The sequence below is a fragment of the Urocitellus parryii genome, chromosome 7, assembly GCF_045843805.1.
Source record: "Urocitellus parryii isolate mUroPar1 chromosome 7, mUroPar1.hap1, whole genome shotgun sequence".
NCBI lineage: Eukaryota > Metazoa > Chordata > Mammalia > Rodentia > Sciuridae > Urocitellus > Urocitellus parryii.
Window position 1 is genome coordinate 52259610 of NC_135537.1, and position 13991 is coordinate 52273600.

General features: G+C 40.8%; 1 pseudogene; it reads right to left on the bottom strand.

Annotated features, from left to right (window-relative positions):
• LOC113179909 (ras-related protein Rab-39A pseudogene) overlaps positions 1-10033 on the bottom strand; it is a 52095-nt pseudogene extending 42062 nt beyond the window's left edge.
• Positions 10034-13991: the final 3958 nt, after the last annotated feature.

Sequence of the window (13991 nt, forward strand, 5' to 3'; positions counted from 1 at the left end):
CTCAGCCTCTCAATCTGGGATTACAGGTAAGCACCAGGGTGTCCGGCCTAGATCACGTGATTTTTAAAAGAGAAGATCCTAGAAGAAACTAGTAATGAAATGGAATAAGCACTATAGGAAACTTAAGAAACCAAGCAAGAAAGCAGTTTCAAGCGAAGTCTCTCACTCAGTTGTAATTGACACTCTCGAGTTCGTCCCACCTGATGGCAAGTAGGTAAGCCTTTATAGTCTTACACCTGTCAGGTGTCATTCACTGGCTATTCTGAGAATGATGTTGACTCTTGAGCAGTTCCTGTTTTCCCTATGGGTTAGCCAGCTCCATCACCAAATGATAATCCTTTTTAGTTACAGATGCCAGCAAAGCCCACAGAAACTGGGGGTGGACAATTGGTGAAAAGGAGGAAGAAATTTGGGTAGGGCAACAGCAATGTCCACAGGGAGACTAAACTGGAGTAATGTAGAATTTTTTTTTAATTACTATTTTTTAAATTAGCAATATGTTGCTAGGCGTGGTGGCCTATGCCTGCAATCCCAACAACTTGGAAGGCTGAGGCAGGAGGATCCCAAGTTCAAAGCCAGCCTCAGCAATTTAGCCAGACCCTGTCTCCAAAAATAAAAAGGTATGGGAATGTGATTCAATCGCTAAGTATCTCTAGGTTTAATCCCTAGGACCAAAAAAGAAAGAAAGAAAAAAACTCCATTAGAGTGACAATCACTCTCATACAATAAGCAATAAAATAATTTGCTTCAGTTAGAATAGTCTCAAACAGTTTTGTATTATCAATGGGCTCCTTTGGTGATAATCTGGGGGAGCCAGGATTTGACAAGATCCAAGACCATTGATGACTGCCGTCAAGTCCTAATAGAGGAAATTTAGGCTGATTTTGCTTTTCACACATTTTCTGTTAGTGTGTAAGTTTTTTGGGTTTTGTTTCTGTTGTCGTCGTCTTGGTGGTGCTATGGACGGAATCTACCACCTTGCACATGCTAGGTCCTACCACTGAGATACATCCCAGCTCTTTTAAATTCTACTTTGAAATAAGGTCTTATTAAATTGCTTAGAGTGCCCTGGAACTTGCAATCCTCCAGCTTCAGCCTTCCAAGTAGCTAGAATTACAGATGTGCACCACCTTGCCCAGCTAAATTATTAATATAATAGTTTGCTCAATTTATATCTAGCAATGGAATGAGTCATAATAGACAATGTTGTTTAGTTTTAATCTTCTCGCCTGTCATATTCAATCTCCTCCCTGGATCATTTCAATGAACTTAGGGCAATTGGATGATCCCTGTCCATTTGCCTTTTTGTCAACCACTAATTCTCTTGTAAGCAATAACACCACCCACTATGGAACTCTTTGGAAGACAAGTTCAGAACTCTAGTGAGTAGGGAGTTGGGAGTAACTACTGAAAAGAAAGCATTTGCCAAGCTCTGTAATATTTAGGTGAGTACGATGGTGTGATAGGCAGAATAACAACCTCACAGTGATGTCCACATCTTTATCCCTGGAATCTCTGAGTATGTTATATGGCAAAGGGGAATCAGTGTGACAGATGAAACTAAGGTTGCTAATGAGCTGATTTTAAGGTGGGTAGATTAGCCAGAATTATCTAGATGGCTTCAGCGAAATTATAAGGATATTTAAATGTGGAAGAAGGAAGCAAAAGAGCCATTGTCTGAGTGATGGGAGAAAAACTAGGTCAGCTGTTGCTGACTTTGAAGGTGGAGGAAGGGACTATGAGTCAAGCAAGGCTGGCAGCCTCCACAAATGAGAAAATGAAATGGATATTCTCCTAGAGTCTCTAAATGAAATGCAGCCCTGCCAAAATTTTTATTTTAACTCATTTAGACCCATTACAAAATTCTAACCTCCAAAATGCTAAGGTAATAAATACATATTACTGCAAGCCACTCAATCTGGGGTATTTTGTTACAGCAGCAACGAGAAACTAATACAGATGGAAACTTCAGTTCTCTGTTGTTTAGACAAATCAACTGACAGTTTTATTTAACAATTTATACAAATTATTACTCACTGTATAATTTTGTATCTTCAGGTTTTTAAATACTTTTTTGTTTTATTTTTTAGTTATACATGACAGCAGAGTCTATTTTGACATATTACTTACTGTATAACTTTTAAAAGTTTCTTTCTGATCAGGGTCTTTTTTTTTTTAAGAGAGAGTGAGAGAGGAGAGAGAGAATTTTTAATATTTATTTTTCAGTTCTCGGTGGACACAACATCTTTGTTGGTATGTGATGCTGAGGATTGAACCCAGGCCGCACGCATGCCAGGCGAGCGCCCTTGAGCCACATCCCCAGCCCTCTGATCAGGGTCTTCTTCCCCAAAGTTCCTAATGCAAGAGGAAGAAAATTGGAAATGATTTAACAGATAAAGGTAAATATGAAACTTAAATGTTATCAAGTCTTTAATGACAGAACTGAGGAAACTGGGGATACTGACATTTCACAGGCATTGTTTCTTGGTATTCTTAAATACCTCATTTAGAAAAAGAGGGGTATTAAAACTGGAAACCTTAGGACACTTGAGCTTCCCCAGCAGGCAAACTACTTCATTGGAACAAGGCAGTTAAAACCAGGGAGGAATTGTATGAACAGGAAGAAGACTAAGTGGTGGGCCAGCTGGCAACTTGAGGTGTGAATTTTTAAGGGGTGCAAAAACGTGACTGAGTATTAAAACATCACCAAAAGTGTAAATAGACAAGGACATTTGTATTTGGCAGAATATCTCTCATAGTAGTATTTACAGAAGTATTCTGGTAAGCAACTTGGGATAGAGACCTTCTACATTTTCAGAAAAACTGGTCTTCAGATTAGTTGTGTTTGGGTGAGATATGCAAGATTGGGGCCATAACTGCACTGTCTAAAATAGTCAAGGTGAGACTCCTTGTACCTTCCAAATGCTTTGCCTTTTTTCTTTTTCTTTTGTTCTTTTTAGATACACATGACAGTATAACAGTAGAGTGCATTTTGACATATTATACATACATGGATTATGATTTATTCTAATTAGGATCCCATTATTGTGTTGTACATGATGTGAAGATTCACTGGTGGTATACATATATAGATAAACACACACACACACACACACAGGAAAGTTATGTCAGATTCATTCTACTGTCTTTCCTATTCCCATCCCCTCTCCCCTCCCCTTCTTCCTCTTTAAAAAAAAAAAAAAAGTTTTTTGTAGTTGTAGACGGACAGCATGAACTTCTATTCTTCCATCCCCAGTCCTTATTGTGTGTTAGCATACATACATCAAAGAGAACATTTGGCCTTTGATTTTGGGGGACTAGTTTATTTCATTTAGCATGATACTCTCCAGTTCCATCCATTTACCAGCAAATGCCATAATTTCATTCCTCTTTAAGGCCTAATAATATTTCATTGTATATATATAGTAATTGCTTTATCCACTCATCTGTTGAAGGGTACATAGGTTGGTTCCATAGCTTAGCTACTGTGAATTGAGCTGCTATAAATATTGATGTGGCTGCATCCCCGTAGCATACTGATTTTGAGTCTTTGGGGTATAACTGGGTCAAATGGTGGTTCCATTCCAAGTTTTCCAAGAAATCTTTAAACTGCTTTCCATAGTACTCTGACTTTCTACCACTCTCTTAATCTCTCTTTTCCTCAAAGCAAATAATGAGTAATGGTATTTACAGTGCATCCTTTTGAAGGATGCTAACCTGTCAGCCTCTCATTTGGGCCTGGTATTTATGATGTGTGTGAGATAAGATTCATCTACTTTTGACCTTCAAGGTCATTGTTCTAAAGCATGTTTAAAGTAATCTTTGACTTTTGGAAGCCTAAGGAGATCGATTCATCTCCTTAATTTTATTGTGATGTGAGTTGTCTGAAATGACAAGTTGTTTGGTTGACATGGTCAGAACAGAGTTGCATTACCAAAAATCTTAAAGAGGATTTTCAATCTTTTGTCAGCACAGTGTTTAAATATTATAATGACTTATGGGAAATACAAACACAGCAGCTTTTAAAAACAAAACACACTAATTTTGATACGAAATATATATATTTTATTTTGAGTCTGGTGTAGAGGCACTAGAATTCAAATATAGTAGTTACAGTTTAAGATCCTAGATCCCCCTTTTTATGAAGTGTAAAAAAAAATGAGAAGATTCTGAGTTAGTAAAATGTGTGCTATTCAGTTAGTAGGTGCTTAAATGGAATTGAGAGTGGTAAATATACATATATGAAATTTCATCCTAATTTTTTGGGGGGTGTAATACTGGGGACTGAACCCAGGGCCTTACACATGGTAGGCAAGTACTCTACTACTGAGTTATATCCATAGCCCCCAAAGAACCATAAAAACCCCTTCAAAAGACTACAAATACAAGGCAAAGATAAGCCTTATGATAATTATTCAACAGAAAGATATGCATTTTAGTTATAGAGTACAAATCAACAGGACACAGAATCTGAAATTCAGGCGTTTGATTTTAAGTAAGTTTAATTGGTAAAATTTAGTGGCCCCCTTCTGATTTCCCTGAGGAAAAAACTATTACCTCAAGTAGATGAAGACTATCAGTGGGGAATGTTATTTCCAAATAATCTACTTTCTTCTCACTAATGGCAGTTCCTCAGAGTTGCCTTTTGGGGACTTAAGTTCCTCATCATCTCTCCTTTCCCCAAATCATTTCCCAAAACTAAACAAAACTGCTAGTCAACACTGTGCTTGTGGCTGGGTATTGGTACTTTGGCACATTCTTGGATCTCAGCTACTCAGGAGGCTGGGGCAAGAGGATCACAGGTTCAAGCACAACCTGGGCAACTTAATGAAATGCTGTCTCAAAAGCAGAAAATAAAAAGGTCTGGATGTAGCTCAGTCATCAAGCATCCCTAGGTTCAATTCCCAGTACCACTAAAGTTTTTTTTTTTTTTTTTTTAAAGAGAGAGTGAGAGAGGAGAGAGAGAGAGAGAGAGAGAGAGAGAGAGAGAGAGAGAGAGAGAGAGAATTTTTATTATTTATTTTTTAGTTCTCGGCGGACACAACATCTTTGTTGGTATGTGGTGCTGAGGATCGAACCCGGGCCGCACGCATGCCAGGCGAGCGCGCTACCGCTTGAGCCACATCCCCAGCCCAATACCACTAAAGTTTTTTATAAATTAAAAAAAAATTGGCATCACAGCTTGAAAATAAGTTCTCTAGTCCATTTTATTAAGTTCGTCACTGTCCCTAAGTTTCAAATTTATAGAAATTCTGGCGTGTGTACTGCTTCTCTCTCAAGGACACAGGAATGGAGGTGGGTTAATAGGCAGGGCCCTGTGTTCTTGTGACACCTCATTAACACCTTGTTATGAAGAGTCATCTCTTGACCTTGATTTTTTTTTTTCCAGAATAGTGATTTATGTCCACATATGCTGTCCAGAAGCCGACATTTATCTGACATGTTTTACTAAGGATACCAGATGTTCCTGCTGTAAGTTTTAGGTATCACACCCTCTGACAACAGAACATCTAGAGAAAAACAGATCTTCAAGGCAATGTACACAGAGACTTAGTGTGCATCTATGAATTAAATTTATTTTCAGAGTCAGCATACAGTTGTCAATCACCCAACTCTACCTCCAAAGTTCCAAGTACCATTAATTTATTCATATACCTTTCCTCCCTCCCCCTACCCCAACCCAGGAGTCATTAAAACTTGGGTTTTTACTGTGTATGTATCTAAGTCAGCCTTCCTTGTGTCTGCCCAGGCTAAGGTAATTAGTCATTAGCATTTATGTGCTGCTAATTACCGCTAGTGAGAAGTGCCTGGGAACCGCCAACACTGAGCGCTACAGCAATTTGTTTTGTGGGTTGGAGAGGTGGTTTGATTCCATTTCCTATTATATGTTCAGTGTAGACTACTCTAAGCCGTGTTGTAGATTTGAAGTGGCATTTAACTTTCAGTAGAAGATATTCTTCCTCCAACTTGGACATCTTTGTGCTAAAACAGCCCACTTGTCAAAACTCTTCGCTGTTGTGGTGACAGATGTGACATGATACAGAGCTAGGTAGAAAGCTGGCATCTGACATCTTTTCGTTGACGGGCACACGTGTCAGTGTTCCGTACACTGCAGACACTCCCCCTCACAATCTGGATAAACTCTTCTCTTTGAATCCCTACTGTATCAATTTGGAACAGATGGGTTGCTGCTTCTCTGATGTGTTATGACAAGCAGCAGCAACTACTAATCATAGCACCAACAACTGTTAGTGTCTGTGCTGTTCTTTTCCTCCGTCACCCATTCATTGTTCTGCTACAGAACAAAGAATTTAAGAGAAGGAGAGAAAGAGAGAGGTGATAGTCCCCTGGGAGAATGAGAGAACCTTTGGCCCTATAAGGATTTTCTCTCCTTTCTTCCTGCTTTGAGATCTGGGTCTACATGGTGCCATTCATGTTCTGAATTCCAGAATTTTCCTAGGCCTGACCTTCAAACCCACTACCTGAGCCACGTTTAAGGAGGTACACAGAGAGAAAAGGACTGAATAGACCTAATGTCTCATTGGTCCAATTGGTCTTTAATATTTTTCATCCTTCTCACATGGACCAATGGTCAGTACCTTTTCTCTATGCACATGATGCCACCCAAATGCTCTGAAAATTATTTTGTGGGGAAGGTTCCGGGAATTGAACCAGGAGCATTCTACCTCTGCCACACCCCCACTTTATTTTATTGGTCCTGGGGATTGAATCCAGAGGTGCTTTACCACCCCAGTTCTTTTTATTTTTCTTTTTTTTCCCTTATTTTATATTTATGTGGTGCTGAGGATTGAACCCAGTGCTTCATGCATGCTAGGTGAGCACTCGATCACTGAGCCACAATCCCAGCCCTATTTTTTTTTTTTTTTTGAGACAGGGTCTCACTAGGTTTCCAAGATGGGCCTGGAACTTGCCATCCTCCTGCCTCAGCCTCCCAGGTCACTGGGAGTACAGGCATGTGCCACCACACCCAGCTGCAAATGCATTTTAACCTGCTTTTATTTATGCAAAAACATCAGGAGATAGACTAGAGAAGATGTCTCTTATGAATTACTCCATAACCCCCACCTCCTGTGGCTAACCTGGGTCATGCATGCCGTGCAGGCGCCCTGGCACCTGAGATCAAGCATATCAAATTGTCTGAGAGTTTCAGCCTCTGATTGGGCAGTGGAAGATGGTTTCAGGAACCAGGGTGTCAGAAAATGGGACCAAAGTTAGCTTAGAAAGTCCCAGTGAACTTCCAAAAGAAACACTCCCTTTGCTTCTCACAGAGTTCACTTTCATAACGTGGGGCCTCCTTCACACCCAGGCTCACTGTGGCCGTGCAGGGCGCTGTCTAGGTTTGTTTGCTTTTGAAAGAGAGTATAAAATTACTTCATTTCTTTAGTGACAGACTCCTTCCAAGCTGGCTGATATATACTGAATTCACTGAGTGTGAAATGGGCCTCTGTGGGTCAATAGGGGGAAAGGAAAACCAGAGTGATTTATGGCCCAGAAAGTTCCATGCTCACCGATAATGAAGTGGAAGGAGAAAGTTCCACATCCAGAGGGAGAACTGTCTAATGACGAGGTTGGGTGAAACAAAGGCCATGACATTATCTTCCTGATTAACGTCTCTGACTCCTGGAATGTGGAAACTGCATCCTGGCCAAAGATGCAAAATATGAGTGGTGTAGTTAGTGGTGTGGAATACGGAACCAAACATTCATACCACATCTGGTTCTGTCACCTGCTGTGTGGCCTTGGAAAAATTACTTAAATTTGGCTTCCTCCATCTATAAAGGGGGATAGCAATGGCAGCCATTTGACAGGGTTAGTGTGAGGATCAAATGGGATATTGTGTGCAGCTCATAGGCACAACCTATCAGTAAGTCTCCAGCGTGCCAGCTTTGGGAACTCTCTAGGGCAAAGTGACATGAAAGAAGGAAGAATAGGCAACTACAAGCGGTAAGTCACATTTCTAGAGTTCTTACTCTGTCAATCACTTCATATCATGCCATTTAGTCTTTACAAGGAGTAACAGAAGATTTAGATGAAAATTAACTTAGACCCAATCACACAGATATGAGTGGTACAGCTAGCATTTTAAACCTAATTTTGAACCCAATGTTTGTTTGTTTTTGCTACTGGAGATTGAACCCAGGGGCACTTAACCACTGAGCCACATCCCTAGCCCTTTTTATATTTTATTTAGAGACAGGGTCTGGCTAAGTTGCTTAGGGCCTTGCTAAGTTGCTGAGGCTGGTCTCGAACTTGTGATTCTCCTTCCTCAGCCTTCCAAGCTGCTGGGATTACTGGTGTTCACCACTGTGCCTGGCTTGAACACAGTGTTCTTAAGCACCATTTGTTTTATTGTCTTCAAGCGCATGACTCAACAGTGACCAATATTTCACAGCGAATGCCACATCTCTAGTTGCCAAAAGAAAACTTAAGAGTGCTGTGCTATGGAGTCCAAGCTTTGCCATTGATGCTTTCTAACTCACGGGACTTATTTGTTGTAAGGCACTAATTGTGAAAAGGAAAATTTCCTTAGATTAAATGAGAATTTACACCCAAAGCACAGATGATCAAGTCAGAGGGGAGCCCAAATAAAGAAAATAACACATTGTATGCTAAATGCTTGGAACAGTGTCTGACACGGGTTAAATGCTGCACAAATGAAAAATATCATTTAATTAACAGAGAAGAGTATGAGGAAGAGACAGTAAAGGAAGAAAGGAGAAAGACTCATGTATGATCATGGGTCCTACTTCCAAGATTTTTCCCTCATTGCGTGTTATGGTGATAACCTATAATTCCAGCGGTGGGGGAGATCAAGACAGGAGAATTCTAAGTTTGAGGCCAGCCTGAGCACCTTAAGGAAAACCCATCTCAAAATAAAAAGTACAAAGGGCTGGGATGTAGCTCAATGATCAAGTGCCCCTGAGTTTTCTGTTTAACAGAAAGCAATTAAGAAGGAAAGAGCCAGGCAGAGTGATACATACATGTAATCCCAGTAGCTTTGGAGGCCGAGGCAGGAGGACTACAAGTTTGGGGTGAGCCTCAGTAACTTAGTGAGGCCCTAAGCAACTCAATGAGATCCTGTCTCAAAAAAAAAAAAAAAATAGAAAGGACTGGGAATGTGGCTCAGTGGTTAATTGCCCCTGGGTTCAATCCCCAGTACTGAAAAAAAAAAAAAATAGAAAAAAGAAAAAAGGAGGCAGGAGCTCAAAGAGGGAAGGAGGTCCCACAATGTCTCCATCTACAGTCCCAGCTACTTGGGAGGCTGAGGCAGGAGGATCACTTTTCCCAGGAATTCTAAACCAGGACCACATAGCTAGATCCTGTCCAAAAAAAAAAAAGAACAAAAATAAACAAATAAAAAGGGAAGAAGATGGATACTAAGCAGCTGGATTTGAAGTTGGAAGAAGGGGCCAGAAGCCAAGAGAGGTAGGTGGCCTCTAGAAACTAGAAAAGGCAAGGAAACAGATTCTCCCCTAGAACCTTCAGAAAGAATGCCACCCAGTGGACCCACTTTAGCCGTCTGACCTCCAGAACTATAAGTTAATACTTTGTCCTAAGCCATGAAGTTTGTGGTAATTTGTTACAACAGCAACAGAAAAAATATTATGCATGTATTATATGGGGTTTGGATTCCATAGGAATAGAACACATTATTTAAGTTCCTGCCGGTGCTTCTTTTAGGAAATGAAAGGTCCTAAACAGGTGAGCATCTTAACAGATACCTAGGTCTCAAGGTGGGAAGTGGCTGGTTGTGTGTAATACAAGGGACCGAAGTCAGTTGTCTGCCATCGACCCAGGGCTTCAGAAAGTAAAGCTAGGTCTTGCTAACCCCTACGGTTCTCTCTCCCTTCTCTGCTTTTCTTCCACCCACTGCTTCTCACCTGCCATGTTTAGCCCACGGGCAGTTCTGGTGGTTAACCTGCCTCTTGCTAGTGCTCTGTGGTGCGGATATAAAAGTCTGCTGCTGCTGCTGCTGCTGCTGCTGCCACAGCCAAGGGATGCTCTGGTTCATGTTCCCCCCAATGCCCTTCATTCTGGATGTGCTCTACCTGGCTGATCTCCCAGCAAACCTGCCTTTGCTCCATGCCCATCCTTGAGAACTCGAAGGAAGGGCCAGAAGGCAGGACAGGGGTGCCACTCACCCTGGATGTTCTTGGGTGAGCCAGCAAGCTTGAGGGCCTCGGATAGCAGCAAGCAGAGTGGTGATGGAGAAGAGGGTCACAAGAGGGCCAGGGCCCTGCGCTTCAAGGTTTCTAAAGAGAGACGCAGACTCGCATCATGCTTATCCTGAATTTCTACTTGGAAGAGTAATAAATGATCTAAAGAACCAAGAAAGCCTGGAGAACAAAGGCATGATTTACTTGATGTGGGTGAATCTGTTTCATCTGCACCCAACTTAGTGACAAGATGGCCTCCAACACTTTAGATAAAGAGATAAATTTGTTAGCATTGTGTAAAGACGTGATATTAGGCTGAGCAGTCTCTACCATGAGCTGGTTGAAACAGGCATCAAACCCCTTCTTCCCTAAATGTCATGGTCTGGAAAGCCAGTCCCCTAGCAAAATGACATTCTATTGGTCTGACTTTTTTGTTTGTGCGTTTGGGCTGCTAACTCTGGAACTAAATAGTCTCTGCTCAGAGTGGATTTATTACATATTTTAGACTCCTTTATTTTAAGATGCTTCATTTTTTTTCCCAATTGAGCAAAGAGGAGGTTGCAAGTATTAAGACAAAATCTGGTTTTGTAAAAGGCAAAAAGTAATAGGAAGAACCTGATTTTATCATCAGAGGACCTCAGGCCTCCCAGCTCTGCATTTTCTTCCATAGACTAAGGTCAAACCATTGAACCTTCCTAAAACCCTGTTTCCTCTCAATAAACTGGGAGCTATAATTCATCGTAGTTCCAGGTTCAAGTAATAAGTGTCTTTAATTAGTAATTCCCATTACTGTATTTTTATCCTTTTTTTTTTTTGTACCAGGGATTGAACCCAGGGGTGCTTAACCACTGAGTCACATCCTCAGCCTTTTTAAATATTTTGTTTAGAGATAAGGTCTCACTGAGTTGCCAATAGGACCTCTGTAAGTTGATAAAACTGGCTTTGAACTCACCATCCTCCTGTCTCAGCCTCCTGAGCTGCTGGGATTACAGGCACGAGCCACCACACCTGCTTCATTATTTTTTTTTTAAATTTTACTCTCCCTGAATTGTTTATATGCCAAACAAGGTCATTGCCTCCAATCATTCTTGAGTTCCTGCCATGTGCTGAGCACCACAATAGGTGCAGGAGAATACAAATGTGAATACCTTTGAGAAACTTATACAGAAAAGGCACTGATAGATAGACAAAAGCTCTGCAGTGCTAAATACAGTTATAAAATACAGTTCTATAGCTCCACAGCAATAAGGAATTGATATCAACATACCTTCAGGTCATTGGGCATAAATTGATTAACTACTTGATTAATTAATTGATCTTCCCAGCTTATACCACCAAAAACTTACAAACCTATAACATTACCATGTAGTTAAGTGTGATCTTTAGAGCTGGGTGCAGTGGCTCAGGCCTGTATTCCACTTATTCGGAAGACTGAGGCAGAAGATTGCCAGCTTGTGGTCAGCCTGGGCAACTTAGACCTCGTTTCAAAATAAAAAATTTAAAATTGGATAGAATCTAGCTAAGTGGCAGAGCACTTGCCTCGTATGTATAAGGCCCTGAGATTAATTTCCAGCAACACACACACACACAAAAAGTTATTAGACATCTTCAGTTTTTCTTGAAAATTCACATCTATTCCCTGGTGAGGTGATGGAGATCAGGCTGTGTCCTGCCTGAGTTACTCCATTCTGTGTAGAAGAGCAGTTTTCAGGCTGTGTGTGTGTATGTGTAGTGTGTGTGTTGTAAGGTGCTGGGGAATCTAAACAAGGGCTCTTGTGCACACAAGGCAAGTGCTCTATCATTGAGCTACATCACAGCCCCTACCTCTATTTCTTTTGTATTTATGCATTGGGTTAGAAGTTTCAAACCAATGTGAAATAATAGAAATCATGTTGGGCGTTTTTGTCTTGCATCCATATTTTTTAAAAGGACTCAAGGGTATCTTAGCTGTCTCCATGTTCTAACCACACCTTCACTTTGGGACTCTCTTTAATCAGCAAATAACTACCTCTGTCCTCCAACTAAAAATATGCACTTTCAAATTGCATTGTGTCCAGTGACCTTGTTACCAGCTGCAATAACCTTTGGCATCCTAGAATATTTGACTCTATTGACAACTTTTCCTTTCTTCAAATTCTCTCTTCCCTGGGCTTCTGTGATTTTGTTCTTTTTCTTTCATTCATGATTTTATTCTTTCCCCTATTTGTTCACATATCCATCTGTTTCCCTTTTCTTTCTCTCTTTGCCTTTCCTTCTTCCTTTTTTTCATTCCTCCCTTTCTTTCAGCAAACATTTATTTCCTTTCTCTCTAGGCCCTTTACATGATGGCACAGATCTTTCTCAGACATGCAAATTTCCAGCTCTTGACTCCTCTGATTATTCTTTGAATATCTCTGAACATTTCACAGGAAATTCTTATTCATGTATCCACAATTAAAACTGCTCATTGTTTCTCAATTTCCCCCATTATATTGCATTACATTATTATGTGTGTCTGTGTGTATAAATATTTTAGAGTTACTGGTTTTTTTTTTTTCAATGCTAGGTTAAGAACTCTATCACTGAGCCACATCCCACACTAGATCATTTTTTTACTTATTTTATCTACATCTATGCTCACTCCTAACTCCAAACCTTGGCTCATGGCGCTCTCTCCAGCCGGGAATACCTTACCTGCTTCCTTCTATCTGTCCAAGTTTGTTCATCCCACAAGGTTGAGGTTCCTCCTCTCTCCCCACATGGCTGTCTGTGGACACCCCAGCCCACACCAGTCTCCTTCTTTTTGCATGACTGGCTCTGGCTGCTTCCTCTTGTCTGCCGTGAACTCCCCTAGGAACAGATAGAGCCTGAATACAAAGCCAAGTCTGTCTAATTCCAGAACCTGTGCTAACTACTAGGCCTTATCCAGCTCCCCCGCATCCTCTTGCTGTTTCCCATCTTTGTGCCTCCAGAGGACCCTTAGGATAGGAACCAAGTGAAGGCCTCCTGTGGTATTCACTTTCAGAACACCATTTGAAGAACCACAGTGTTTGGGGGGGAAAAAACCCACAAGGATTAGCTCCTATGTCATCGAGGGCAATGTATGACTGGATAAATTCTTCTGGCAGTAATGAAATAAGATGGAGCCAAATCTGTTGGAAAAGAATCTGTGATGCAAGAGGCAGTACATGATGAGAGACAATCCTTTGGCACCATGGCCCAAGACCTGTCAGAGCCAGCCAGGAAAAAATGCCAGTCATTATCAGAACCTGGTGTAACTGTAAAATGTGACCTAATGAAGAAGTCTAACCGATCGAGAGCTCTTCTGCATGTGTTCCTCAGAGTTCTAACTAAATGATACAACCGTACTCCAATGCCAAAGTAAAAAAGCAAATATAAAATAGCAACCACCTCATAAGTTATTTTATTTTTGTATTTATTTTTGATACTGGGATTTGAACCCAGGGCCTGGTACATACATGCTAAGTACACACTCTACCCCTAAGCTATAAGGCTTAAAGCTGTTATAAGACTTAAGTTATAAGCTATAAGCCCATATTTTAAATTATTTAGTGCACTCTATATTAGCTAACCACTGCTATAACAAAGTACCTGAGATAGTCAACTTATAAAGAGGAAAGGTTTATTTTGGCTCATGGTTTTGGAGGGTTTAGTCCATGACCTTTTGGCCTTTTAGTCCATTGACAAAGCAATAAGTCATGACAAAGCAATAAAGCATGGCAGAGGAAGCCTATTCACCTCATGGCTAGGTATAAAAGAAAAAGGAAAGAAAGAGTCTCACATTCCCCTTCAAGGACAAATGCTCCACCAGGC